Source organism: Octodon degus, unplaced genomic scaffold (assembly GCF_000260255.1).
Source record: "Octodon degus isolate 3935 unplaced genomic scaffold, OctDeg1.0 scaffold00049, whole genome shotgun sequence".
In the NCBI taxonomy this organism is placed as follows: Eukaryota; Metazoa; Chordata; class Mammalia; order Rodentia; family Octodontidae; genus Octodon; species Octodon degus.
This window is the reverse complement of record NW_004524625.1, coordinates 4,357,312-4,384,484: the sequence shown is the minus strand read 5'-3', so window position 1 is coordinate 4,384,484 and position 27,173 is coordinate 4,357,312. Positions and strand designations below refer to the sequence as shown.

Below are 27,173 nucleotides of genomic sequence, written 5' to 3'. Positions count from 1 at the left end.
TCTCCCCTCTCCCTTCTCCTGTCCTCTCCCCCTCCCCTCTCCTCTTTCTCCTCTGCCCCCCACCTCTCTCTTTCCCCTCTCTTCAGACTACCTTTGAACTGTGTATGTGTTCCAGGCTGGCCTTGAACTTGGGACAGTCCTCCTGCCTCAGGCTGCGAAGTTCTGCAATCGTAGGCATGTGCCTCCATGCCCAGCTTACGTTTTCATTTTGTAGTATGCTTTCCAAATAATGTGTCCAGCCATTCCTGTCCCAGATGTGTTGCCCTAGGAATTATGTTTTTATCTTCCTCGGAGAAGGATATTGAGCTCCCATTAAATTTCTTTTATTGATAAATTTTAGATGTACATAATGATAGCATTCGTCATGGGAATTTGTATCTGGACATGGTATATCTTGCTTCTTGTTTTCCCATTCACCTCCCCTCCTTTCAGCCCTCTTCCCCTCCTTATTTACAAAGCTTTATTTCCAGGTTTTCCTTCTGTTGTCTTTATTTTCTTGTCCCTTCTTTCTTCACCTGACCCTCATGTTCCCTTTATTATTTGAGTATTCTCTTCCTATTTCCCAATACCAATAATGCATGTTCTCATGGTTTGGGTTTTTTTTTTTTTTTCCAAGGTGAACAATATAGTACAGGATACATTTTCTAATAGTATTTTATAATGAATCACCCAAGAAGCACATACTACAAGTGCAGGAAATCTATCCACACACTGAATACTAACCGATCCAGCTGAGGGTCTGGAGCTGTGTCTAGAGCTACAGCAGTGCCTCCCACCAGTCCAGCTGGAGGCCTGGAGCCCACAGCGAAGTCCAGTGCAGGCCTGCTTCATGGATCTGTGCTGGGAAGGCCCGGAGGTCGGTGGTGGAAGCTAGAAAGTCTCTGCCAGCAGGATGAAGGGTTTGTGCCAGCAGGCTGAGGGATCTGCACCGGAGCCAGGAAGCAACGCTCAAGGGAAGCACCAGAGCTTCCCCAAAAGTACCACAGCCGTCCTCAGCAACAGTGAGGTCCTGAGCTCCTCCAGAGATGAGGAAAGCCCATGTGACAAGCTCCATAAGGCTGAGCAGTGCACCATCGTCCCCTCTGGAGCCAGGAATTGATGCTCAGGATGAGGACCCAAGCTTTTCCAGAGTTCATGGAAAAGCCAGCCTGACAAGGTCCTCCAGCAGAACAGCCCAAGAGAACAAGCAGCTTCCCTAACAGCGTTTTAGCAGCTCCTCCTTTTCTGCCTTTGTGCTGCTGGCAGCAATCCTCAGGTGGGCCTCCCGCGCCCAGCACCATGCTAGTTTAAGTCAGCTCAGTCTAGTGAATTGACCACCTGTTAGAAATCCAAGGGGCTGGCCAGATAGCTCAGCGGATTAAAACGTCTACTTACGCAGATGCGGGGACTGGGGATTTGATCCCCAGAGTGCTGTGCCGGCCTTGCGCCCATGGTATGCCAGCAGTTGAGACTGGGCATGGTGGCATTCACCTGTAATCCCAGCATTTGGGAGACTGAAAACAGGAGGATCATTATGAGTCCAATCTGTGTAGTGAGACCCTGTAGACCCTGCACTAAATGCGTTAAAATAAAAATGCTGCTACACATGTTAGTTCTTTTCACATTTTTGGTTTCTCACACCAGACAAACCACATGATATTTATTTACACTTGTGTATCTGATTAATTTCATTTAAGAGTATGGCTTCCATGTATATCCACTTACCTGGAAATGCCTCAACCTTTCCTTCTTTACTGCTGAATAGTACTTACTCCGTGGTATAAAAATATGTATATCTTCTTTATCCATTCATCAGCTGATTGGCACTTGGACTGTTCCCAAGATGTAACTATTACAAGCTGCTGCCATAAACATGGGTGTGGATATATTGCTGTAATGTGATGCTTCTAATTATTTGGGGAAGATACCATGAAAGGGAATAGCTGGCTCAAATGGAACTGCTAGTTTTAGTTTTTGAGGCATCTCCACATGATTCCCACAGTGGTTGCATCAGTCTGCATTCATACCAATAGTAGAGAAGGGGTCCTTTTTCCCCACAGTCCTGCCAGCATGTGTTATTCATTGATTTCTTGATGACAGCCATTCTTTCTAGGGTGAGATGGAATCTCAGCATTGTTTTAATTTGAATCTTTTAAATGCCTCATATCTCAGTTACTCTTCTCTTGTTTCTGGGACAAGTACCTGACACCCAAAATGAACGAAGGAAAGGCTTATTTAGCTCCCAGTTTCTGGAAGTTTCAGTTCATACTCAGCTGGCTCCAAGGCAGAGAGACACATGGCACAGAGCAGCCACCCGTGGTGGTGGCATAGCAGAGATCAAAAGGGACAGCAGAGAGCAGTGGAAGTGGCGGCAGCTTGGGCAGCTAGCTAGCTCTCCTCACACTGTAATGTAATTTACCTGCCCCAGGGTGGGTGCAGCACCCACACCCACCACAGTCACCCACAAACTCCAGAAGACCTCCTATGACTGCGTGATCTTCAGGGGACGGCGAGACACAAACCGTAATGGGTGATGTTAAACATTTTTCATATATTTATTTATTGTTTCTAGTTCTCCATCTGAGAAATATCTGTTCATTTCAGATGCCTGTTTTTGGATTAGGTCTTTAAATTTGGGTGGCCTGATATTTAATTCTTTATATATTCTAGCTAGTAGTCCCTTGAGAAACAGCTGGCAAAATTTTTTCTCACACTATGTGTTGTCTCTTGACTCTGTGGTTTCTCTAACTTTGTAAAAGCTTTTTAATAAGATGAGATCCCAATTGTTGATTCTCCATAATAGTTTCTGTGCTATTTGGGTTTTGTTCATAAATTATTTGCCCACACATATGTCTTTAAGAGTTCTGCAACAACTATTACAGTATATTGAGCTCCATAGAGACAGCGCCGGGGCAAGTGAGAGCCGGATGGGCACTAGGCAACTCTGTGCCTCGCTGAGGAAAACAGGTAAACATGGGCAAAGGAGGCCCTCAGACGCCGAGAGGCACGATGTCATCATAGGCATTCTGTGTGCAGACTTGCCGAGAGGAGCACAAGAAGCAGCACCCAGATGCTTCCGTTAACTTCTCAGAGTTTTCTAAGAAGTGCTCAGAGAGGTGGAAGACCACGTCTGCTAAAGAAAAAGGAAACTTTGAAGACATGGCAAAAGCGGACAAGGTTCATTATGAAAGAGAAATGAACACTTATATTCCTCCTAAAGGAGAAACAGAAAAGAAGTTCGAGGATCCCAAGGTGCCCAAGAGGCCTCCTGTGGCTTTCCTCTTGTTCTGTTCTGAGTATCACCCAAAAATCAAAGAACATCCTGGCCTCTCCATCGGTGATGTCGCAAAGAAACCTTGACAAGCACAAGGGCCTGCCTGAGTTCAATCCCTAGTTCCAGAAAAAAAAAAAAAAAAGTGTTTTTTTTTAAAAAAAAAAAATACTGCCACAGATGGCAAGCAGCCATATGAAAAGAAGGCTGCTAAGCTAAAGGAAAAGTATGAAAAGAACATCGCTGCTTACCAGGCTAAAGGAAAACCTCTTGCGGCAAAAAAGGGAGTCGTCACGGCTGAAAAAAGCAAGGAAAAGAAGGAAGAGGAGGAGGATGAGGAAGATGAAGAGGGGGAAGAAGATGAAGAGGATGAGGAGGATGAAGAAGAGGATGATGATAAGTTGGTTCTACTGCAGTTTTTTTTTTTCTTGTCTATAAAGCATTTAACCCCCCTGTACACAATTCACTCTTTTTGAAGAAAAAAATTGAAATGTAAGGCTGTGTAAGATTTGTTTTTAAACTGTACAGTGTCTCTTTTTTCTATAGTTAACACACTGCCAAATGTGACTTTATATATATATATATATATATATATATATATATATATATATATGTGTGTGTGTGTGTGTGTATGTATGTATGTATGTATGTATATTATCAGGGTCTCACTACTAGATCGGACTCTTAGTGATCCACCTATTTACAGTCTCCCAAGAGCTGGGATTACAGGTACATACCACCACACCTAGTCTCAATTGCTGTGTCATCATGCCCCAGAGGCAGAGCCCACACTGCAGGCCTAGGCATCAAACCCCCAGCCCCTGTGTCTGCTTGCAGGCACTTTAATCCACTGAGCTGTTTGGCCAGCCCACCAAATGTGTCTTCAGATAGCCATGTCCTGGTGGGATTTTCAATAGTCACTAACCTTGCCTGGTACAGTATGGGGGTTGCAAATTGGCATGGAAATTTACAGCAGGCTCTTGTGTACAGCATAAATTAGTTGTATATGGGGATGGTAGTTTTTCATCTTCAGTTGTTTCTGATGCAGCTTATACAAAATAATTGTTTTGTTAATTGAGTACTACTCTGTAATTGCAAAAAAAAAAAGTTTCAACTGTACTGTTGACATTCTGAATGCTTCTAAGTAAACACAATTTTTTTATTAGAAAAAAGAAAGAATTCTACATATTCTTTCTTCCAGCAGATAGTGTTTCTGTTTTAATATTTAGGTCTTGGGTCTATTTTGATGCTAGTATAGCGTATGATATGGGTATAGTTTCAATCCTTGGTATGTGGAAAGACACCTTTTCAGCACCATTTATTACAGAGGCTGTCTTGCTTCCACTGAAGGTGTTTGGCTCCTTTGTGAAAGATAAGGTAGCTGAGTATGTCCTAAATTGTTTCTGCATATTCTAATCTGCTCAATTGATTTTTGGGTGTGTTTTGTTTTGTTTTGTTTTGTTTGCCAGAACCATGCTGACTTTATAATAGCTTTGTAGTACAGTTTAAAGTCAGCCACTGTGATGCCCCATGTCTTGCCTTTGTAGATTGTTTTCTCTTATTCTGTGAGATATACTATTAGTGCTTTGATCCAGATTGTACTAAATCTGTGTAACAATTGTTTGAGTATGGCTATTTTTACTATATTACTTTTTCCTACTCAAGAACAAAAACTATCTTTCCATTTTCTGACAGACTCTTCTCTCCCATTTTTTCAGAGTACTGTAGTTTTCAATGTGGAGATCTTTTACATCCTTTGTTAGATTGCTTCCTGTGTATTTCATTTTTTGGATGCTACTGTGAAAGGTATGATTTCCCTCATTTTTCTCTCAGTGAGCTAGTTATTCATGTACAGGAAGGCTGTTGGCTTTTGAGCCCAGCTCAAAAACTGTGTTCAGCTATGTGACTAAATTTGATTATTAAATCTAGAAGTCTTTTGGTAGAGTTTTTGCAATATTCTATGTACAGTATCATATCATCCACAAATAATGGTAATTTAACTTCTTCCTTTCCTATCTTATTCCTTCTTTTACTTTATCTTGTCTAATTGCTCTGACTGATGTTTCCAGAACTATATTGAATGAGAATGGTGACGGTGGAAATCCTTGTCTTGTTCCTGATTTTAGAGTGTAAGCTTTCCAGTTTTGCTTGTTTTACTATGATGTTGGCTGTTGGTCTGTTATAGATGGCTTTAATCAAATTAAGATAAAGACCATCTATTTCAATTTTCTGTTGGGATTTTATCATGAATCAATGTTAGACATTGTCAAATGCTCTTTCTGCATCTATAGAGATGATCATGTGGGTTTTTTGTCCTTGGTTCTGTTAATATGGTGTATTGCATTTATTGATTTGCATATGTTGAACCATCCCTGCAGTCCTGGGATGAATCCTACTTGGTTATAGTGGCTAATCTTCTTGACAGTTTGCTCTGTTTTGTTTGCCAGAATTTTTATTGAGGATTTTTGCATCTTTGTTCATTAGGGAGCTTGGCCTGCAGTTGTCTTCTGATGGGATTCTTCTCTGCTTTTGGTATCCAGGTAATGGCTGCTTCCATGAATGAATGTGGGAATAGTGCTTCCCTTTTAGTTTCATGAGGGTTTGTTTGTGTTTTGTTTTGTTTTGTTTTGGCCTGCTCAGGATACCCTTCTGGTAAGGTATGAGGATCTGGGGATTGAACAACAGAATTCTGAACCTGACTGCTTTGCTTTTGCTTTTTTTTTTTTTCCCCCCAGAACTAAGGATTGAACTCAGGCCCTTGTGCTCGCCAGGCAAGTGCCTGTTCTACTGAGCTATCTCCTTGGCCCCTGACTTCTTTGCTTAAGTAGGCGCTTAAACAACTGAGCTAATGGACAGGGCCCCAGGCCCCCCCCCCCATTAAAGAGTTTCAGAAGTAGTAGCAGCCAGGCGTGTTGGAGCACACCTGTAATCCCAGCACTTGGGAGGCTGAAGCAAGAGAATCTTTGTGAGTTTGAGACCAGTCTGGGCTATAAAGTGAGCTCAAGACCGGCATGAACTGCATAACAAGACCCTGTCTGAAAAGACAAAAAAAAATAGGAGCAGCATTTGGTCTTCTCTAAATTTCTTACAGAATTGAGCAATGAGTCCATTAGGGCTAGGCTTTTCTTTGTTAGTCAGATCTAGGTTCTCAAGGGCCAGCAAGATAGTTCGGCAGACTAAGTGCTTGCTTAGTCAAGCATAAGGGAGCGGGATTTGATCCCCAGCACCACATGCCGCGCCCACCCTGCTGCCAGGAGCGCTGAGCCAGCCACAGAGACCAGGCATGGTGGCTCACGCAATCCCAGCACTGGGGAGGCTGAAAACAGGAGGATCACTATGAGTCCAAGCTACATAGTGAGACCCTATATCAAATACATTTAAAAAAAAAAAAAAAAACCTAGGTTCTTGAAGCAGGCTTTAATGATCTTTTGGATTTTTGTGTGATCTGTTGTGATTTCACCCTTTTCATTCCTAATTGCATGGATTTAAGTTTTTTGTTTCCTTTTTTTTTCTTTTGGATAAGGTTTAACTAAGGGTTTGTCAATTTTAATTTTTCAGAGAACCAACTCTTCAATTCATTGATTTTTTTTTTTTTTTTTTTGGTATTTTCTTAGTCTCCATTGCATTAATTTCTGCTCTGATCTATATGATTTTCTTCCTTGTATGAACTTTGGGTTTGATTTCTTCTTCTTCTTCTTCTTCTTCTTCTTCTTCTTCTCCTCCTTCTTCTTCTTTTTTTTAAATTTTTTTTTATTTTAGGGAAGGGTCTATAGGGTGTCAAGGTCTCACTACTAGATCGCACTCATAGTGATCCACCTGTTTACAGCCTCCCAAGAGCTGGGATTATATGTGCACACCACCACACCCAGTCTCAATCACTGTCTCAGTGTGCCCTGGTGTCGGGGCTGGCCCCTTGTGCTTGCTTGCAGGCGCTTTAATCTGCTGAGCTATTTGGCCAGCCCTTGCTCTTCTTTTTCTAGAATGTTGAGTTTCAATGTTAGGTTGTTGATGTTCTCTTTTTCTGATATGCATATTCACTGCTATAAATTTCCCTCTTAGGACTTCTTTCATTGTGTCCTATAAGTTCCAGTATATTGTATTAGCATTACTGTTTAATTGTAGAAACTTTTTTCTATATCCTGTGTCCTATTCGTTGTTTAGGAGGGTGTTACTTAATTTCCACATGTTGAAGAATTTCTTATGGTTTCTTTTGTCACTGATTTCTAATTTCATGATTCTAATTTCTGTGGTCTGATAATATGCATGAGAAAATTTTGCCTTTACTTTGCATTAAATTTGCATTTACTTAAAGCCATGTCCTGTGAACTAGTGTTTGGTCTCTCCCTACCCCACTCCACCCCAGCCCCTGTACCTGGGATTGAACTCAGGACCTCACGCTTGCCAGGGAGGCACTTAAGCCACTGAACTATCTCCCCAGCCTGTGGTCTGTTTTTGAGACTGTCCCTTGTGCAACTGAATAGAATGTGTATCCTGATGTGGGATAGAACACTCTGTAGACATCTACTAAGTCTATTTGTTCAAACGTTGGATTCATGTCTGATATTTCATTGTTGATTTTTTTTTGGCCTAGTTGATCTGTTAGTGACAGTATGTAGACCCTCTTACAATTGTATTAGTGTTCATTTGATTTTTCTTGTCCATGAGTATGTTTTATATATTGAGTGTGCTTGTATTTGATGCATGTATATTATTATCTCTTCCTCATTGATTGTTCTCTTGACAAGGATATGGTGACCTTCTTTGTCTTTCTTATTCAGTCTTGGCTTGAATTCTACTTTGTCTGCAAATAAAATAGCTACTGTGGCTTTTCCAGATTCCTGTCGCATGGAGTATTGTTTTTCCATCCTTTGACTTTCAGTCAGTAAATTTCTTGTTCAATTAAATGTGTTTGTTGTATGCAGAATATTGTTGAATCTCACTTCTTGATCCATCTTGATAGTCTATTTCTTTTGACTGGTGAAATGAGACCATTAAAATTGATGCTTTTAACTGATGTTTGTTGATTTATCCTTCTTATATTATTTAACTGATTTTTGGTTCCCTTTCCTCCTTTTTCAATTGCTTTCCTTGCATGATGGATTCGTTCTGTTGGGGTTTCTGAAGTTATTGTCTTACTATGTCTTTCTCCACTTTCCTCAAAACATTTTGGTGTACTGGTTTCAGGACCATGAATTTCCTCCAGTGTTCTTTGTCCTGCAAATATCTCACTACTCCATTAATTTTGAAATAGAATTTTGTGGAGTACATCAGTATGGGCTGGAGGTTCTTTTAGGGCTTGAATACTTCACTCCAAGCTCTCTTTGACTTGAAGGTTTGTATTCAACAGTCTGCTGTGATTCTGATGGGCTTTGTATTATACTTGATTGTTTCTTTTCTCTAACAGCTTTTATTATTCTCTTCTTGTGTTGAGTTTCTGAAATCTTGACTATTATATGTGTTGGTACAGATTTTTTCTATCACGGCAAATTAGATTTCTGTATCCCTCATTTATTAGTATGTCAGATGCTTTTTCCTTGCTTGGGAAGTTTCCTACTATGACTTCTGGGAAGTTGTTTTTATGTCCTTTGTGGTAACTCCTGCTTTTTCACTTACTCAAATCAATCTTAAGTTACTCTTCTTTGCCTCATCTAGCAGCTGCTGGATCGATTTGCCATGGTCCCCTGCTATTTCTAAGAAATCTTTCTAGCTACAAGCCTGTCCTCTATCTGATGTTCTGTCGTCACACTGGTTTATTCTACTAGATACTTTTTTTTTTTCCTTTAGCGGAACTGGGAATTGAACTCAGGCCCTCGCACTTGCCAAACAAGGGCTTATTCTGCTGAGCTATCTCCCCAGCCCCTGCATATACTTTCAGTAGAATTTGTATTTTATTATTTTTTATATATTTATTTTTAAATGGAACCAGGGATTGAAGTCAGGCCCTTGTGCTTGCCAAGCAAGTGCTTATTCTACTGAGCTATCTCCCCGCCCCTCAATAGAATTTTTAAAATCCTGTATATCTGTTTGAATCCGTTTCATCGATTCCACTTCTTTCCTGTGTTGGTCATTCATGTTTTCCATCATCTAAGTTCTTGTATTTTTTTCCCCATCTGTATCTACTCTAGAGTCATTAAGCATATCTTTCGTTGTGGTCACCTTCTCTGTAGTTCTCAGAGGACTTATTTCTGATTTATTTTTTTTCTAGAGCCTCATTGATTTACTTTCTTATTTGCACTCTCACCATCTCAGAGAGCCCAGGTAAGGTGGCTTTCATGTTGCTGCACCTCGTTGCCCCCATGTTTGCCTTTGGTGTATTGGATGCCTGGAGGGTGTTTTGTTTAGTTCTTTTCTTTTCCTTTTTTTTTTTTCTTAGTCTAATTTCTAGGTTGATGCTTGTAAATTATTTATACCAAGTGGCTTTTTTGCTAGTATTTAGAACCCTTATGTAATGACTACTTCTTAGAGGTGTCTTCCAGGTGTAGCTTTTGGGTTTCAAGTCTGTTGCAAGATCCTGCCTCTTCAATTTATTGGCTATGAGAAGTACTGCTGACTTGGCCCAGCCCTTGGTTCTTTGGCTCTGGTCTGTAGTATATTTTATGGCCTGTAGGCACTTGCATTCTTGGTATACCAAGAAGAGCAGCTGATGGGAATACTTATATCACTTTGGCCAAAGTAGTACAGTCTACACTAACAATGGTGTCAAACACAGCCTAGAAAATGACTAACTGGTAAGTATGAATTTGCTACCTTTAATTGTATGAACTAAATTTATTGCTAGATCACAAAATCTCAAATGAACTAGAAAATTGTACTCAGTAAATAAGCCCTCAATATGGTGACTTTACCCCCAGGGTAGTGGGTAACAAGAACAAGAAAAATAAGAGAAAAAAGTCTCCCCGAGGCATGTCTCTGCTGTCACTGGTAGACAGTGTGGGTGACAAAGTCCAGATCTGAGTCCATTAATCCCAGCAAGTGATCCATAGATTAAAACTAGCGTAGTGCATAATCCCAGCAAGCCTGCATGTTCAGTTCCACTGAAGTTTAAGCTGGTTTCTGGTTGTGAGGCTGGACGCCCATCTGATCAGCCTATGAGGGCACTCCATCTGCCTCCTGCTGGCTTGAGTGCTACTTTCTGACCTTTTGCCCTTAAACTCAGCAGCCTCACTCAGAGCCGCTAGGCTGAGCTGGCCTGCAGCTGTCCTTGAGTTCTGACCTCAGGTGGCATCTGTCAAAGATGGCTACTGCTGAAGGACTTTGTGATGGGGGCATCTGAAGCCAAGTAGCTCACCAGCCCATGTGGTCTGCCGCATCCACCATGCCATCCCACTGGTGCTCTTCTCCTGGAGGCCGCCGGGCTGTGCATTTGCAACATGAGCCTCCCCTCCCACACTGAGCACAGGCTTGGGGAAAGCCCTGCTTGCTGCCTCTTTCTGTGTTGAAGTCTCTTTACTCTCCCTGTGGGCCACCATTCTTGCTGCAGACCCTTTGTAGGTCCTACAGACCCACGGCCCTCCTTCTCCTCTTTGTGACATTGCTATATTCTATCATCTGGAGACCAAATCTCAGAGTGGTGGCATGGGGGGCAGGATTTAAAGGCAAGGAAAATCCCCACAAATTCTCCAGTCTCAGAACTTTTATAAGCCTGAGATGTGGGTTTAAGAAATACCTTTTCAGAGACAGCTTCCTGTGCAAACTTCTTGGGTCTCCCTTCTGTCCCCGTCTTGGACAGATGCTTTCTTTCCCCCCATAAATATTCTGCTCATTAGAGAGAGAGAGAGAGAGAGAGAGAGAGAGAGAGAGAGAGAGAGAGAGAGAGAAAGTACCTTTGCACATAGGGAATAGAAAATCACTTATTAAGCATAGGGATTGGATACTGGGCCTTTACACTGAGCTATATCCCCTTCCTCTTACTTTGTATTTTAAGATGGGGTCCTGCTAGGTTGTTTAGTTGCCCTGGCTGGACTCACATTGTGATCCTGTGCCTCAGCCTCAGTCTCCCATGCATGTGCCACCGTGCTTAGCTGCAAGTTACTTTTAATGTAATTATTTCCTAATAAGATTACAGATGTTTTTGCCAAGAAAAACATATTGGGGGGGCCGGGGAGATGGCTCAGTAGGATAAGCGCTTGACTGGCAAACACAAGGATCTGAGTTCAATCCCCAGTTCTGCCAAAAAAAAAAAAACATATTGGGGTGTGTGTGTTTACAAGCGTCTGTGTGTGTGTGTGTGTGTGTGTGTGTGTGTGTGTGTGTGTGTGTGTAATCGAACTCAGGACCTTGTGCTTGCCAAGCAGGTGCTGTACTGCTGAGCTATTTCACTGAACCTGAAAAATATTCTTCATATGTAACAAAAAATTGTTCTCGTAAATATCTTCCTCTAAAATCTCATTTTTAAAAAGTATTATATGATTGTATGCGTCTTTGTTCCTACTGTACAGGCTTTAAGTACAGTAAAGGTGTAGAAACCATATTCGGTGGGCTTTCTTTGGGAGAGAGATACAGTTGTTCATTCCTACGTTATTTTTGCATTCATTTATTTGGCAAACCTTACCTGGGCAATTATTTTGCGCCATTCCTCATCATCTTATTTTTATGTATTTCGTGTAGGCTCTACAGGGTCTCACTGCCCAGATCAGACTCGTAGAGATACTCCTGTTTTCAGCCCTCCAAGTGCCCAGTCTCAATCACCATCTCAGTGCTCCCCCAGGGGAAGGCTGGCATGGCACGCTGGGGATCAAACCCCATTAGGCAGGCGCTTTAGTCTGCTGAGCTCTCTGGCCGGCCCACCATTACTCGTCATAACCAAGGAATCTACAAAGATGACCAGTAGGGCCCTAGTGCTCAGAAATCATAATCCCTCCACAAAGGGGACAAAAAGATATGCATGTCGTTGCAGGTGTGTGCTTGCAGCTCAAAGAGCAAAGGAGGTGGGCAGCAAGTGTTAGGACAGGGGCTGGAGAGATGGCTCAGTGGTCTAAAGCACCTACTCGGAACAAGCTCGGCAAAGCACAGGGACCGCGGTTCGATCCCCCAGCACCACATGCCAGCCAGCCCCGCCCCCTGGTGGGCTGAGCTGGCCACACACACACACAGAGTAAATAAATGTAAAAAAAAAAAAAAGTAAAAAAAAAAAAAAGTGTTAGGACAGTGACAGTATTTTGCCAACAATAGGCTTTGTCCCTTAAGCCTTTAGCTTCTTTCTAATAAGGGGGGTATTTTATTGCATGTCTAATGGTTAAATTATCAGAGCAAAGATCTTAGCTATCTATGATAGAGATTTAGGGTTCTTTGTAAACGTTTCCTGAGGAACACAATAGGCTTTTATTCCTTTTCGCATGAGAATCTGGTATTTTGAGTATCCCATCCCGCCAGGCGTGGTGGTGCAGACCGTAATCCCAGAGTTTGGGAGGCTGAGGCAGGAGGATTGTTTCTAGTTCTTGACCAACCTGGGCTGCAAAATGAGCTCAAGGTCAGCCTGAGCTGCATAGCCAGACCCTGTCCCAACAAAAGATAGAAAGATAGATAGATAGATAGATAGATAGATAGATAGATAGATAGATAGACAGACAGACAAACAGTCCCATGAGTTACGTTTTAATTTATTAGCTTTCTTTAAAACAGGCTACATATCTTAAACCACTGGGTAACGAGTAAGCATTTAGTCACTCAGCCAGTGTTTTCTGAGCTGAGAGTTGAGGCCTGAGGAGAAACCAGAAGCTAATATTTGATTCACCAGAAACCTGTTTCATTTCATCACCTTATCAAGTTTATTTCCATTTTAAAAAAGTGGCACTGACTACATTTTTTCACCAGCTAGCACTTCAACTCGCCAGGATGGAAAGCCCTTCTCTGTCCACTCCCCAGCCTGGTCTGTGTGCAGATGGCCTCCCCAACTGGCATGAGCCCTGAAACTCTTTCCTGATCCATTTCTGCTGTCCTTTGTCTGGAGCACACTGAGAACCACCCAGTCCCGGGGGCTGAGGGTCAGCATCTGCCATCCTGGATGCCAAGCCTTCGGCAGCCACTGGAAGAAGGGCAGTGGTATGGCCGGCATTTCTCTGGAGAGCACTTTCGTAAGTCCTGTTAGACAGTCCTTTGAGACAGCAGTGACTTCTAGCCAAGGTCGCTCTGCTGGAAAATGACAGAGGCGGGAGTCTAGTCTAAGCCAGGTCTGACTATGCATGAATCATGCTGTCTCTGTCACTGACCTCCTGGAGTATAAACGCCTGCCGAGCCAAGCCTAGATTCTTCAGCCCCTTTGGACACTGCAGCAGACTGGAGTCCTGCCTGACCCCTTCTATTAGAGCCCTGTGGCTGATCAAGTTTCCCTCTTCAGCATCCCAAATTGCTTAAATTCATGGGCTGCAGTACCCCTAGGGCAGGGGTCGTGAACCTGTGGCACAAGTATCTCAGCAGGCTGTTTGTGTCACTGAAAGCTCTAAAGGTTGTGCACTCCTGTTCTAGGGCTCTCGTGTAGTCCTTCCTGGTCTCTGGATGTGCCTCGGCTGGACGTGAGGGTGCCTTGCTCACATTACCACTCTGACCTCAGGAGCAAGTCGCTCAAGCCCAGTCTCAGTTTCCTATTACGGAATTGGGCTAGAATGCCTTGTTCTAGCCCTGTGGCTGCTCCCGTGTGGACGCGTCCACTGCCAGCACCTCAGCTGCGCAGGTCCCAAGGCCTGCGCACCGTGCCTTGGAGCTGTTCTGTCCACAGCCCTTGCTTGCTGCCTGCAAGCAAGAGATTCACAAGGGAGCCTCTTTCAAGCAAACACTTCTTTTTTCTTTAAGCGTTGTAATGGGACCCATTGAAGAACTTCTGTTTTTCGCTTTTAGCTGGAAGAGTTTTTGCAGCAGATGGACTCTGTCTTTTTCTTTCAACTTTTTTTTTTAACCACTCCAGATTCTTATTTCTACTGTCACCTTCCAGTTCCTCACATATTCAGCCAAAAACTAGAATAAAACTTACAGGATTGAGACCAGACCATGAGTGAAACTGAGTCTGAAAGAAACACTAAACCTCTTGATACAGAACTCTTTTCAGAAGGAAACTAAGATGGTACTCAAGTAACTCCAACAACAAATACCAAGAAGATTTCATATCACATGTGTGCCCTTTGGTTTTATTTATTTTGCATGTGTGCACACAAACAAAGGAACTCCACTTTCCCCTAGGAATTAAAATAGCCTTCAGTCCCCAGAGTAAGGAAGCCGAGTTTCTCTGAGCTGTGTTTATGAGCAGGCAAGTCCAAGTCCTCACATTTGTGGCCCAGCCATGGGCAGCTGTCCCTGACCAGATGTACCACACACAAAAAGAACCAGCTCTCAGCAGAGAGCTTTGATGAATTATTCATGTCCTCAAGAGTCATGCACTGTTAGGAAAGCCCTCAGTCTTTGAATCTTCAAAGCTGAGTGTTTCTTCCCTTTTATCCTTCCTTTTCCATGTATTCAGTAGTTGTCCCTGGGCCTCCATGGCTCCTGTCACAGGCACTCGACAGGCAAGCTAACTGCACTCATTTCCTAGTGCTACCTTTTTTTTTTTTTTTTTTTTTTCCTGTACGGTGTTAAATAAGTAACCTTTTGAGGATTTATCTTCTGTAAAATGGAAATGATGTTCTCAGAGTTTTGGGGAGGGCTACATGGGAAAAGCAAGGAAAATGTACAGGTCTGTAGTACTCCCTCTAGTGGTGGTTTTACATTTACTGGAGAGGCTGAACAGAGTAGGATTTAAATCTGGCACTTTTTAGAAAATTTCCCACAGATAAGCCCTTCTTCAGTCTTATGCGTGTAAAGCAACAGCATGAGAGGAGCAGGAGCCGCTGGCGTTGCTCCTCAGTTGGGAAACTGAGGCGTGAAGGCACTCCACGTGCCAGGAAGTGCGGGGGCTGGGTCCTGCCTCCAGTTCTGCTCTGTCTCCAGCTAGTTTTTATACACTATCTGTCCTCTCCCATTCACAGAGCTGTGTGCGGTGGCTCAGTCACAAAATAACCAACAAGAAGGAAAGCAGCAAGATGGTTATAAATCATTGTGTACTATTTTGAAAATAAAGTGTTCTTACATATACATTAATCTTAATCTCTGAAGCCAAGGTACCGGGATGACTAGGTCCGTCTGAGACCTGTTGTAGTGTAGCCAACCAACCACTGTAAATGTGAGCTTAGGGAGCTTAGCTCCCCAAAGCCCTGTTTTTATCACTTGAAGATTTTGAAATAAAGCCAAAGCCTCCTCCATACCCTTTCCACTATTTTAGCTTTTTCCTTCTTGAACTCCTTGGCAAGAAATTTCAGTGCCTAATTCTGTGGAATAAAGAATTCCCAGAATTCCAACCAGCTGTTCTTTATCTCTTCCCTACCTTTTCCCTGCTAACAATATGGTGAGGCTGCCCTTCTTTAAATATTTCATAAATATTTAAACTTCTTGGGGCTGGGGAGATGGCTCAGTAGAATAAGTGCTTGCCGGGCAAGCGCAAGGGCCTGAGTTCAATCCCCTGTTTCACAAAAATAAATAAATAAATAAACAAACAAACAAACAAACAAACTTGAGTAGTCCTTGATTTTCTAGCTAACTTCCCAACAGAACATTTTAACTGCCAGGTCCCATCTTTGCCATAATACACCCAAGGAACGCATTTGTAGAAATCTTCCACATCCAGTGGAAGAGTGTTACAAGAGGTGGAGATCTTCAAAGGGTTGTCTTCTCTACAGGGAAAAAAAAAAAAAAAGGATTAGGGATCCTTATTCCTATGGGACCTCTGCCAGCAAGGAGAGCTCTAGCAGAGCCAGGCCATCCTCTCAGCAGCCTGTGTGTGATCTTGGTCCTTCCCCACGACGAAAGTGTGTGGGAGAGTAGTGGCTGGGACAGAGCAGGGCAGCAAAGGAAAAGGCGTTTCTGAGACCTCGGGCTTCTCTCTTCTCCTCAGCTCATCCCTGGCAGGGCATTTTCCTCCCTGATTCCTCCTCCACCTTTTACATTACGTTGTTTTAAGTGAGATCAGATTCCCCATCTCCGTAGAGGATCATTTTGGAAGCTGGCAGCAAGTATGGGATGTGAGATATTGTCTCTTGAGGAGCAAAAAGCCTAGTGGAGACTGCCCAGCCCAGCCCTGAGGCGGAGGCTGCTGTCTCAATCACCCTCCCTTTTTTCCACTGAGACAATGAAGAAAATAAACATCCAGACCAGTTCTCAGCCAGAGCTGAAATCATCAAACCTTTTAAAAAAGTGTTATTCTAAGTTACCCGAAGTATCATCCTTCCCCTTAAATCTTTTGCTTGTTAGTTCTGTTTACAGCTGGGTCTAGTTACCCCCAGAGCAGGCTTTAAATTGGAAAATGAACTTCATAAAATCTCAGTAGACCTTTCTGCATTGTCCTGGAACAGGCCCCACTGACCTTCAGGGAAGGCCAGACTCTGGAGGAGGAAAAGGAGCCGGGAGAAACCTGACCCTCTATCTTCATTCTAAGCCTGGATTCTTCTTCCTGCTCTGCCTTTTGTGCCAGACTTGCCCCTCACCCAGCAGGCCAGCATAGATTATGTCTAGCATTACCTGCCAAAACCCACGGACTGCTAGAGATGAGGACATCTTGTCCCAAGTCCCCAACAGCAGCAGCTTCGGGGAGCTGCCTGATGAAAATCATCGCCCCTCCTTTTCTCCTTTTCTTCCTTTTTTTTTTTTTTTTTTTTGGTTTGCTTGTTTGTTTGTGAGAGGGTGGTGTTTTATGTAGTTCAGCCTGGCCTTGAACTCACTATATACCCCAGGCTGCCCTTAAACTTGAGAGTGGTGCTCAGTCTGCTGAGGTGCTAGGATTACCTGCATGGACCACCACACCTGCTCCTCCTCCCCCGCTCCAGTTCTCCTTGCTCCTATCTTTCATTTTTTTGATGTTTTGAGGGCTTCTGATAATCTTCAGTGAAAGAAGGCAGCGATGGCTGAACTGATCCCAGAGCAGACTCCATAACGCAGGCTTAACTCTGCTTTTGGGCTAAAGGGAGAACTAGACGTCTGTGTTCAATAGCAAGGTACACTCTTATCTCTTCCCCATCCTTTGTCTGCTAAAAATTTGGTGAGGTTGCCCTCTCTTAAATATTTTATAAATATTAGCTTGACTTTTCATTAAATATTCAGTTGTGAATAACTATTCACAAGATTCTGAATGCTACAAAATCAGTAGATACAGTCATCTCTCTCCAGGATGTGAATTGGGAAACAGAGCTCAGCTTTTGAACTTGAGCTTTGTTGCTAATGCACTGCACAGATTTTTCTTCAGCAGTTAGACTAGAAGTGATTTTTTAAAAACTTATTTTATGTGTTACCCCCTTAGCTAAGTCATGCATGTAGAATGGTATACGGACAGGTAAAAGGGAGCCACGTTGAATATTGCAAGAAAGAGGGTCCAGTGCTTAAAGTGGAGCTGGACCCAGCTGGACCTGAGAAGGTTGGAATGTATGAAGTAGTGGAAATACTGGCCCAGGGCAGGTATTTCGGAACTGGGACCCAAGACCAGGCTGAGTTGTGGAAATTTTCATCACCCTACAATAAAATGAAAAACCTGGAGGAGAAAGATAGTCATTTTCAAAAAGTTCAATGTAATCATATTTTTAAAAGTTTCCTTCTAGGGCTGGCCAGATAGTTCAGTGGCCTAAGCACCTACGTAGGCAGGCACAGAGACTGGAGTTCAATCCCCGCCCCTGGAGTACACTGAGTTGGTGACTGAGACTGGGCGTGGTGGCACGCACCTATAATCCAAGCACTTGGGAGGTTGAAAACAGGAGGATCACTACAAGTCCGATCTGTATAGCGAGACCCTGTCGGCCCTGTAGTAGATACATACATAAATAAATAAAGTTCCCACATTGATGTCCTTAAAACTTGGCAGCCCTGTGTGCCCATTTCCAGAGTACTCAAGAGGAAAGCTAAGGGGACAGTGAACCGTCCATGCAGTAGAAGTCAGGGAAAGGGTGTGAGACTTAGAGGTGATGCTGGTGTCCAGAGTCCCTCAGCCGCGGCTCCATGGAGCGCTCAAGGCCTTTGAACTCTGCCCCCGAGTTTAGCCCACCGCACACCCTCTTCAGTGCTCTGGGATCCTTTGATTGCTTAGTGCAGTTGTGGCCCTGAAGTATGTGTTTGTGACAGTCAGCCCCAGATTTCACCCAGGGTGGCCCCTCCTGCTGTGCCTGAGCGTCTCTCACAGTTCAGTCTTCCAGACTCAAAGCCAGTGGCCCGAGCCACCCGCCACTGTGAGGCTTCTGGGTTGCAGTGGTCTGTCTGCCAACATTTCTGAAGAAAAACCGCTTCTGCTTCCCCTGAACGTAGCTCTTCCTCTCACGCAGTGCTGCCCGTTTCTGCTCTGTGGTCCCCGTCTGGCACACACCACAGAGTACCTGTTTTTGCCAGGTCCTGTCCCACAGAGCAGGGTTAGAAAAGATTGTAAGACAGGAACTTGCTTTCAGTAATTCCTGAGATTTGCTCTATTTGTGCTCTCTCTGCCAGGCTGCCATTGGGACTTAGTGACCCTTTCCCTCTTTTGTTTTCAGCAAGATTTACCTGCTTTTAATAGTAGTATGCCTGACTACTTTCCAAGATATGCTTTATCAGATAAAGAAAAATTGAGGCAAACCTCAAGTGTGAAAATGAAAAAAAAAAAATTAGAGGGGGCAGGCTCTCACTGTATTGCAGGCTGGCCTTGAAAACTCACTCTATAGCCCAGGCTGGCCTCAGACTCTCAGTGATCCTTCTGCCTCAAGTGTGGGCATTACAGGTGCGCACACCACACCCAGCTGAAAACTTAAAATTTTGTAAATGCCTTACTGTAACCTCAGTGTCAAGCACCATATGGTCAATAATAGAAAAAGGAGTTTTAACCAGTTCAGGTAGGTATGCCTGGCTATACAGGATTTCTCAGTTCTTTCAAGCTCTTCTTGCTTTCTCTCTGGGGTGCTGCTTAACTTCCCAGAGGTTTAGGGGAGTAGGAACTGCCTCTGGGCTGGAGCACAGAGTTTGGGAGTGGAGGAAGAGGCTTGTGGAAGACAGGGCAGGGCTGTGTCGCATCCTTTCTCTCTTTTCTACCTCTCAGCTTTGCCACATTAGTAGAAACCCAGTACATAGCAGCTGGGCATGGTGGTGCATGCCTGTAACCCCAGTACTCGGGAGATTGAGGCAGGAGAATCATTGTGAGTTTGAGACCAGCCTGGGCTACAAAGTGAGCTCAAGACCAGCCTGAACTGCACAGCAAGACCCTGTCTCGGAACCAAAAAAAAAAAAAAAGTGCACACGTGAGAGAGAGAGTGTGCCAATAAATATCCACTCAAGTAATTTACTTGAATTAGAATTCATTACACTACCTTGTTTATTTACAGCTTTGTAAATATTTGCACAAAATTTGGTTTTTAAACTTCCAACTTTTTTCCAAATATTACTGTTTTAAGAAAGTTACTGTTTGGGTGGTAGGGTAGAAAAGAAGCATCAAAAATATTCCAAGTGTATTCATAGGAATTACAGACTGAGATACCTGAAATTCTGTATATACAAACAGTGGTATAAAGTATAATGAAAAATAACTAAATCAAAAATGGATGCTGGACTAACTGGGTTGAAGAGAGGATTACACTAATGACTTAGATTTTATTTTTACATATCTATCATTTATTTACTGTTTGCTTTTATTCTCTTATTGACTATTCTCTGGACAAGGTCAATAAACAAAATTCTTCATGGCTAGTGAATCATACTAGCGAAAACACCAACCAGAACAGAAAGGAATAGGTTCTATAGTGAGAGAAACTGCTAGACTGTGCAGTCGTGAAAGGTCCTTGGAGAACGTTTAATTCCAGACCCTGAAATGACAGTGTGTTTAGAGGTCAAGAGAGGGAGTAAAACTTTCAGATCAGACTGCTGATTGGCAAGACTAGATCGAAAACAGCTTCTGGACTTTCAGTCGGTGCTGCCGATGAGGTTGCAGCGGCACTGACTGACTCGCACTGGCATGAGAAGGCCGTGTGACGTAGGAGGCACTCAGACGTGTGCTCGGGCATGCAAGGCCCATTTGGTGCAGGAGCTCCTAGAATCAGGAACTCACAGATGACGCTTACAGTTTCAGTCCTAACGTGGTCTTTAATAAGTTAGTTGGCTTCTCTGCCTAAAGATAAGTCAACAAAATAAAAACACACTATTCTTCACAAGACTGTTACAAAGACCAAGTAAGAATCCACGGAAAGCATTAGCACAGTGTTTGGCACATGGCAAGCACATGTAAGTATCTGTCGAGTGCGTTAGAGTCTTCCTGCCTTCTCTGTGGTCTTCACAACAATAGCCCTTCAATGGATTTTTGAGGCACGGTCTCATGGTGTCACCCAGGGGCTCAAGTGATACTCTTGCCTCAGCCTTCTCAGTAACTGGGACTATAAGCACAGCCTATCAATTCCAAATGACATGGCCCTTCAAATAGTTGTAATCTTAAAAACTAACATAGCCTAAACAAGCCCTATGTCTTTTGCCTAAATTCAAAGCCCTTTTTTACTGTGTGTAATAATGTGTTAACCAGTTAAACCTTGACTTTCCTAATTTGATCACATTTTACTTGTTATTGGGGGGCTCCAAAAACAAAGATATCTTTTTCCTTTCTCCCTTCTTCCCTTCCTACCTTTCTTTCACTGAAGATGGAGCTTGGCCTCCTGCATGCAAGGCAAGTACTCTGACTGAGCCACACCCCCACCTCAAAGGCATCTCTCCAAATGTAGTGCTACTAATAATAAAAGCTAGTAGTTATGCCCCAGGCCTGTGTGTGGGTGGCCAGTGGAGACTGGGTGTGGTGGCGTGCACCTATAATCCCAGCTCTTGGGAGCCTGTAAACAGGTGGATCCACTACGAGTACGATCTAGTAGCGAGACCCTGAACACCCTGTAGACCCCCCCCCCCAAAAGCTAGTAGTTATAAAGAATTTACTGGGCTGGGGAGAAGGCTCAGTAGAATAAGCCTTCCCTGGCAAACGCAAGGGCCTGAGTTCAATCCCCGGTTCTGAAAAAAAAAAAAAAAAGAATTTACTAGGCCAGCAATACAGCTCAGCAGTCTAAAGCACCTGCTTACGCAAGCTTGCAAGGGACTGCGGTTCGATCTCCAGCACCACATGCCTTGCCAGCCCTGCCCTCAGGGTGGACTGAGCCAGCTAATAAATAAATAAATAAATAAAAATAAAAAGAATTTACTACATAAAGGTGTTGTAAGATCTTAACAGATCTTAACCCATTAAAGGTTTCATTCCCATTTCACACATAGGAAAACAGAAGCAAAGTTGTTAAGTAATTTTCCCTCATTTACACAGGTAGTAAGTACAGGAGCTTAATTCAGACCCAGACGGAGTGGCCCAAGAGTCCATGTGCCTAACTATTAAGTAGTACCTTGTAGTTCTAGGTATAGGTCCTTGCCGGAGACTTGCACGGTGCCCATATGCAGACTTCCGCATGTGGATCAGCGACCTTGAAAACTTTCTGCCCTTTCTGGTCTTTTGTGGTAGTGTCTCTGGCCTTACCAGCCTTGCTGCTTTCCCTGTATTTCACCAGGAGGGTAATACAGAGTTTTTCTTTTTTTTTTTTATTACACAAGGGGATTTATTAGGTAGGTTATTACAACGTTCTTATTGTTGTTAATTTCAGCCTATGCCTAGTTTGGAGCAGCTTCCAAGATGCACAGCCTCCTCACGAACACGGGAAGTGGTGGGAGGCAGAAGGCTGGCAGGTGGGGTGTTGGTGATGCTGCCCACTAGGAGACCTGAGGGCTGGGTTTCTACAACCGCCTCACCCTGAGCCGTTAATGAGGAGCAGGACCTGTGGGGCTCAGACCCTTAAAGGAGCTTACTGTCAAGAAGAAAGAGACAGATAAAAACCAAAATGTTTGAATGGCAGCAGTAAGTACTTCGATGAGAATAAGCCCTGGTGATGTGATAAAGAGTAGCTATTTAGGTCAGGTGGGCAGGAAAGGAAAGGCGTCTTTCTTAGTCCTGAGTATAGTGCCTAGTTCTGCGGGGTACTTGCATAGCCCTTTCTAATTTATAAAGCACATGCCTCATCTGCCTGTAATCTTCACTTGGAACTGCATACGGAGTGCGTACTCACCTTAGGTGAAAAAGATACGGGTCTGTGCCCTGGCTCGGTGCATCCTGGTAGCTTGATAGCACTTCATAGTATCACTTCTCAGCCTCTGTATATGTTAAATGCATTGGTAATGTGCAAGTTGTAGACAACAACCTACAGTTGGAAAATAATTTTTAATTCCTTTGAGAGTAGCATCAAAAAACAAAATACTCAAGAAATCAGTAATAAAAATATTAGATATCTGTCCAGAAAGTAACAGCCTGGGAGAAATTAGGGAAGGCCCGGTAAATGGAGAGTTGTCCCATGTTGAATAAAGGGCTCGATATTTTTATATATCACTTCTCTCCAAATTGATCTATAGATAGGGTAAACCGAACTGCATATATTGCAGGTTAATTAGTTTTTCTGGAGGGTTAACAACCTAAGTTAGCAGTTCAAAATTGGAGAAAAGGAAGGGCTGCAAGGTTAGCCAACATTTTGGCCCTAGCCTTTCAAGGTCAATGAAGACTCGGGACATAGGAGAACCTGTACTGTAACAACACGTAACTCAGTTGTGCTCCAAATTTTCTGATCAAGAAGATTATGGAGCCACAGAGGAATGTGTTCAATGATCTAAAGTGAGCCTGGGGAGAGTCACATGGAGAGAAAAAACATTTTCTCAAGCTTTCACAGAGAGTAAATTGGTCAAGCAATGGCTGTGACTCATTCTCATGTCAGACACTGACAAAAGGATGTACAAAGGGTGGTACAGGACTACAGGATAAATCCTGAGAGTACTTGGCTGACCTTATCAGATACAAAAGTTACATTTCTTGTTATATAGGTCTTGCTATATCTTGGTCTTAACCATCCAGCAGAAAAGTATAAAAACAAGGTATATAAAGTAAATCCATATTAATATGATGAGCTGTAAAAGGCTCAAGTCAATAACTTCTGAGGATAACCCACTAATATTATAGACTGCTAAACAGTATTAGATTGTTTAGTTGAATTCAAACACCTATATTATTTAGATACCAATAGAATATTCACCTCTGACAGGACAAAAAAGAAAAAAGGATACAAAGGAAAGATCATTTTGTATTTATATATACAAAATAGGATAAATTTACAGCTACTTTCGCTTCATTCAATGAGAAGAAAGAGATGTACTAACAGTGTTTGGACAGAATATCCTGTCTGCTTCTTGTACTATGGATAACCACTAAGAAGATAACAATGTACAGTATATTGATTATCAAAACCATCCTATTAATCAGCTCTGAAACTGTCTCATTCATATTTATTTCTCAATAAAAATAAATAAATAATTTTTAAAAACAAATTGCTCTATAGATTCAGCATAATCCCAGCAGGCCATTTTTTTATTAATTAACATCAAAGCAAAATAGAAAAGTTTGTGTACACACATGAAAACTCTTTTTTTTTCTTTGTTTTTGTTTTGTTTTTTGAGACAGGGTCTCACTATGTAGTTCAGGCTGGCCATGAGCACACTTTGAAGCCAGACTGGTCTGAGACTCACAAAGATCCTCCAGCCTCAGTCTGCCCAGTGCTGGGATTACAGGGTGCACCACCACGCCCAGCTTGACAGCATTATCTTATCAAAACATCACGTCCATAGTAACTAAGCCCTGGTTAGTCATAACATGGGACTTTCTAGAGCACCTCGTGGAAGCATGCTCCTTGCCTCCAAAATGTGCTATGATGAACATGAGCATGATTTTTTATGAAAGTACTGGTGGGCTTTCTAAAATGACTTTTCTTGACATTCTTCCTCTTATTTTAGTGCATAATTTGGCAATCACTGCTTTTGGTTTCAGTTGACTTGTGTTCTATTTGTGATGAATTCAAATTAGATGCTGGTAGTTTGAAAGAGGGCGTGATTACATAAAACAGAATGAGAACTTCTGGTCCAGGGCGGCGCACGCGGTGTGCTAGCACGCCTTGGCATCTCTACTCAGCACACAGTTGTCATGTGTTGCCCCTCAGTGGTGCTATAAAGACATCGCCTTTGGAGCATCCCTAGAGACGCGGAGGCAGCCAGAGGCGAGACTGGGGGTGAGTAGGGCAGCGAGAGATGTGAAGTCGCGCATGTTGTGGCTCCAGCACTGAGCGCAGCGCTGAAGGAAGAGCTGAGAGCTGCATGCTGGCTTCTCCTGGCCTCTGCCCCGGCAGGCCTCTGCTCACCAAGGCCGCTTGACCACATCTGCACCCTCTCGTGCTGGCCAGATTCAGCTCTGGTCAAGCCCTGAAGGTTTGCATATGCCTTCAAGTTCCTCTCTGGAGCTCTCTGGCTTCCTCTCGCAGTGAAGTGCTGAGGGAGAACTACCCTTCATGGAGCACCGATGTGCAGATGATGGCGTTTCTTACTCCCCAGAACTACTCTATGGCTAGCAGTTTTACAAGTGTTACAAGTTAGGAATCTTGGATTCAAATACCATGCCTAGGGTTCACACACAAACCGAGATTCAGGCTCCAAAGCCCGTACTTCCTTCCCACACTGGCTGTCCTGACACTGAAGCTGCCCTTGTAGGATGGCTGCACATTTCTTACTTTCCCAGGCAAAGCTGGCGCTCTTAGAATCCCAGCCTCACCATGCAGAGTGATTTGTTTAAAGTATCGTTCTTGTGATTATTCACTGCTAATGAGTCTTGACAAGCTCCAGTGATTATGATTGACACTTGTTTTACATCAATTGCTGGTTATCTCTTAGAGTCTCTGTGAAAGGAGGAGAAGAAAGATCCTCTCATAAAGGTGGTCAGGCTTAAAAATACAGAGTGCACAGTAGCACAACTACTGTGGCAATCAGTGAAGATTCCACAAAAGGCTAGGAGTAGAGGACCCTTGTGACCCAGCTTTCCTCCTTCTGGGTGTCTTCCCAGAAGAACTAAAAATACAGGAATATACTTTTGATATTTTTGTGGAAAGATTATAAGGATCAGGTGCACTGGTGAAATACTAACTTATATACCCACTGGATACTGGGTAGATTGATTCCCAGAGTTCCTTGGGAAAAGGTGGAATTGCTGCCCTGTAAGTTTGCTCTTTCCAAATGCAACGTGAATTCATACAGCAAAAATACATACATACGTACAGGAAGGACAAGATGTGCCATGTCAGACTGGCCTGCAGCTCTTAGTGTAGTACATATAATAAATACTAGTGAACGTAAGAACATGACAAGAATGCTTCATTCCAAAGGAGGAGGATTGCTAGGCATAGTGGAACATGCTTAGATTCCCAGCATGAGGGATGCTGAGGCAGGAGGATCTCTGTGTGTGAGTTTCCAGCCTGGCCTAGAAAGTGAATTTAAGGCTAGCCTGAATGCACAGCAAAATCTTGTCTTTTTTTTTTTTTTTTTTTTTTTTAATGTATTTAGTACAGGGTCTATAGGGTCTCACTACACAGACCGACTCATGGTGATCCTTCCTGTTTTTCAGCCTCCCAAGCTCTGGGATTATAGGTACACACTACTATGCCCACTCTCAGCAGGCCCTGGGAACAGGGCCAGCACAGCAGGTGCGGATTAAACCCTGGCCTCTCTGTCTGCCTAAGCAGCAAAATCCTGTCTTAAAAGACAAAAAAAAAAAAAAAGGAAGGAAGGAAGGAAAGAAAAGAAAAGTCAACTAACCAATCCAGGGCACACACGAGGGAAGGGTTCACCACAGCTGAGGCATTTGGTAGATGTGTCAGGTAAGGTGAGAATAAAGCTTGTAACTTGATCTCTGTGAAGTGAACAGCACAGTACATAGCTAATTGTAGACATGGGGCCCAAAGCTATAGAAACACAAGCCAGAAAACCTCAGAAGGAGAACAGTTCCTTGTACCCTAAACAGAAGTTCACACTCGCTTAGTTCTGGAGCTAGTCATTCTTCTGACCCGGAGAGGAAAGATTCTGACTTACTGCCATGTATGTTTATTGAATATTTTCTTGTTCAAATCTCATTGTTTACAAGGCATAGAACATTGTGCTGAACACTGCTGAAAAATAGGGATGATCTGACCTTTGCTTCTAACAGCGCTCGGTCTCATTTTATGTGACAAATTTGTGAATTCCCAACTATAATAAGTGGCAAAATTAAGTATTGTAAAAGTGATAAAAGAAAGCCTAACTAACTCTCCCTGGAGGACAAGATATTTGCATTGCTAGGGTGAGATGCTCCAGGACCCAGAAAGCTCTGTGGGGGTGTGCCCTAGGGACTGTGCCTCTCACTGACCCACTGACCACAGCCACTCATGTCCTTTGCTCTGTGCCCTTCGCAGAATCCGTTTCTACTAGCGGCACCGTGAGGCCTTGTGCTCCAAAATCAGGATATGCTGCTTTGGCCCTCCTGGGCACTGAACGGGTCTTTCTGATTCTTCCCCAAGTGGGTGGAGAGTCCTAGTTGCTCAAAGGTCTCATGGGATCGCATGTGACTGCTGCCTCTTTCTTCTTCCTGTTTCATAGTTTTGTTTTATAAACACTAGGGAACTTATGCTTTTTAACTTGGAAAATTATTTATGGTACCCTTTAATAGTTTGATCCAGCATGTGTTTACTTACCATGCAAATATGAGTAACATCATAAGCTCATAATAGAATAACTGTTCAGTCAGCTGGGGTCTTGGCAACCAGATCTTATGACTTGGTTCAAACGCACATGCACATATTGTAGAACATGCATCCTCATTCACAATAAGACAATTTTCTTTTGGTACAGGGAACCATGCCCAAGACTAGGAGGCTGGAATCCTGATTCCAGTGTCTTCTGATGCCTTGTCCAACCCTGGTTGGATGAGCAGTCTTCCTTCTCTGGGCCACAGTCTCCAGCTGTGGTCGAGAGAGAAGAGTAGAGGGAAAACAGT

At 43.2% G+C, this 27,173-nt stretch overlaps 1 protein-coding gene and 1 pseudogene across 2 annotated transcripts in view; both read left to right on the top strand.

The window, feature by feature from the left end:
• Gab2 (GRB2 associated binding protein 2) overlaps positions 1 to 27,173 on the top strand; it is a 156,897-nt gene that overhangs the window by 87,539 nt on the left and 42,185 nt on the right. The window lies entirely within an intron of this gene.
• Positions 2,953 to 10,204, top strand: LOC105742375 (annotated as a pseudogene).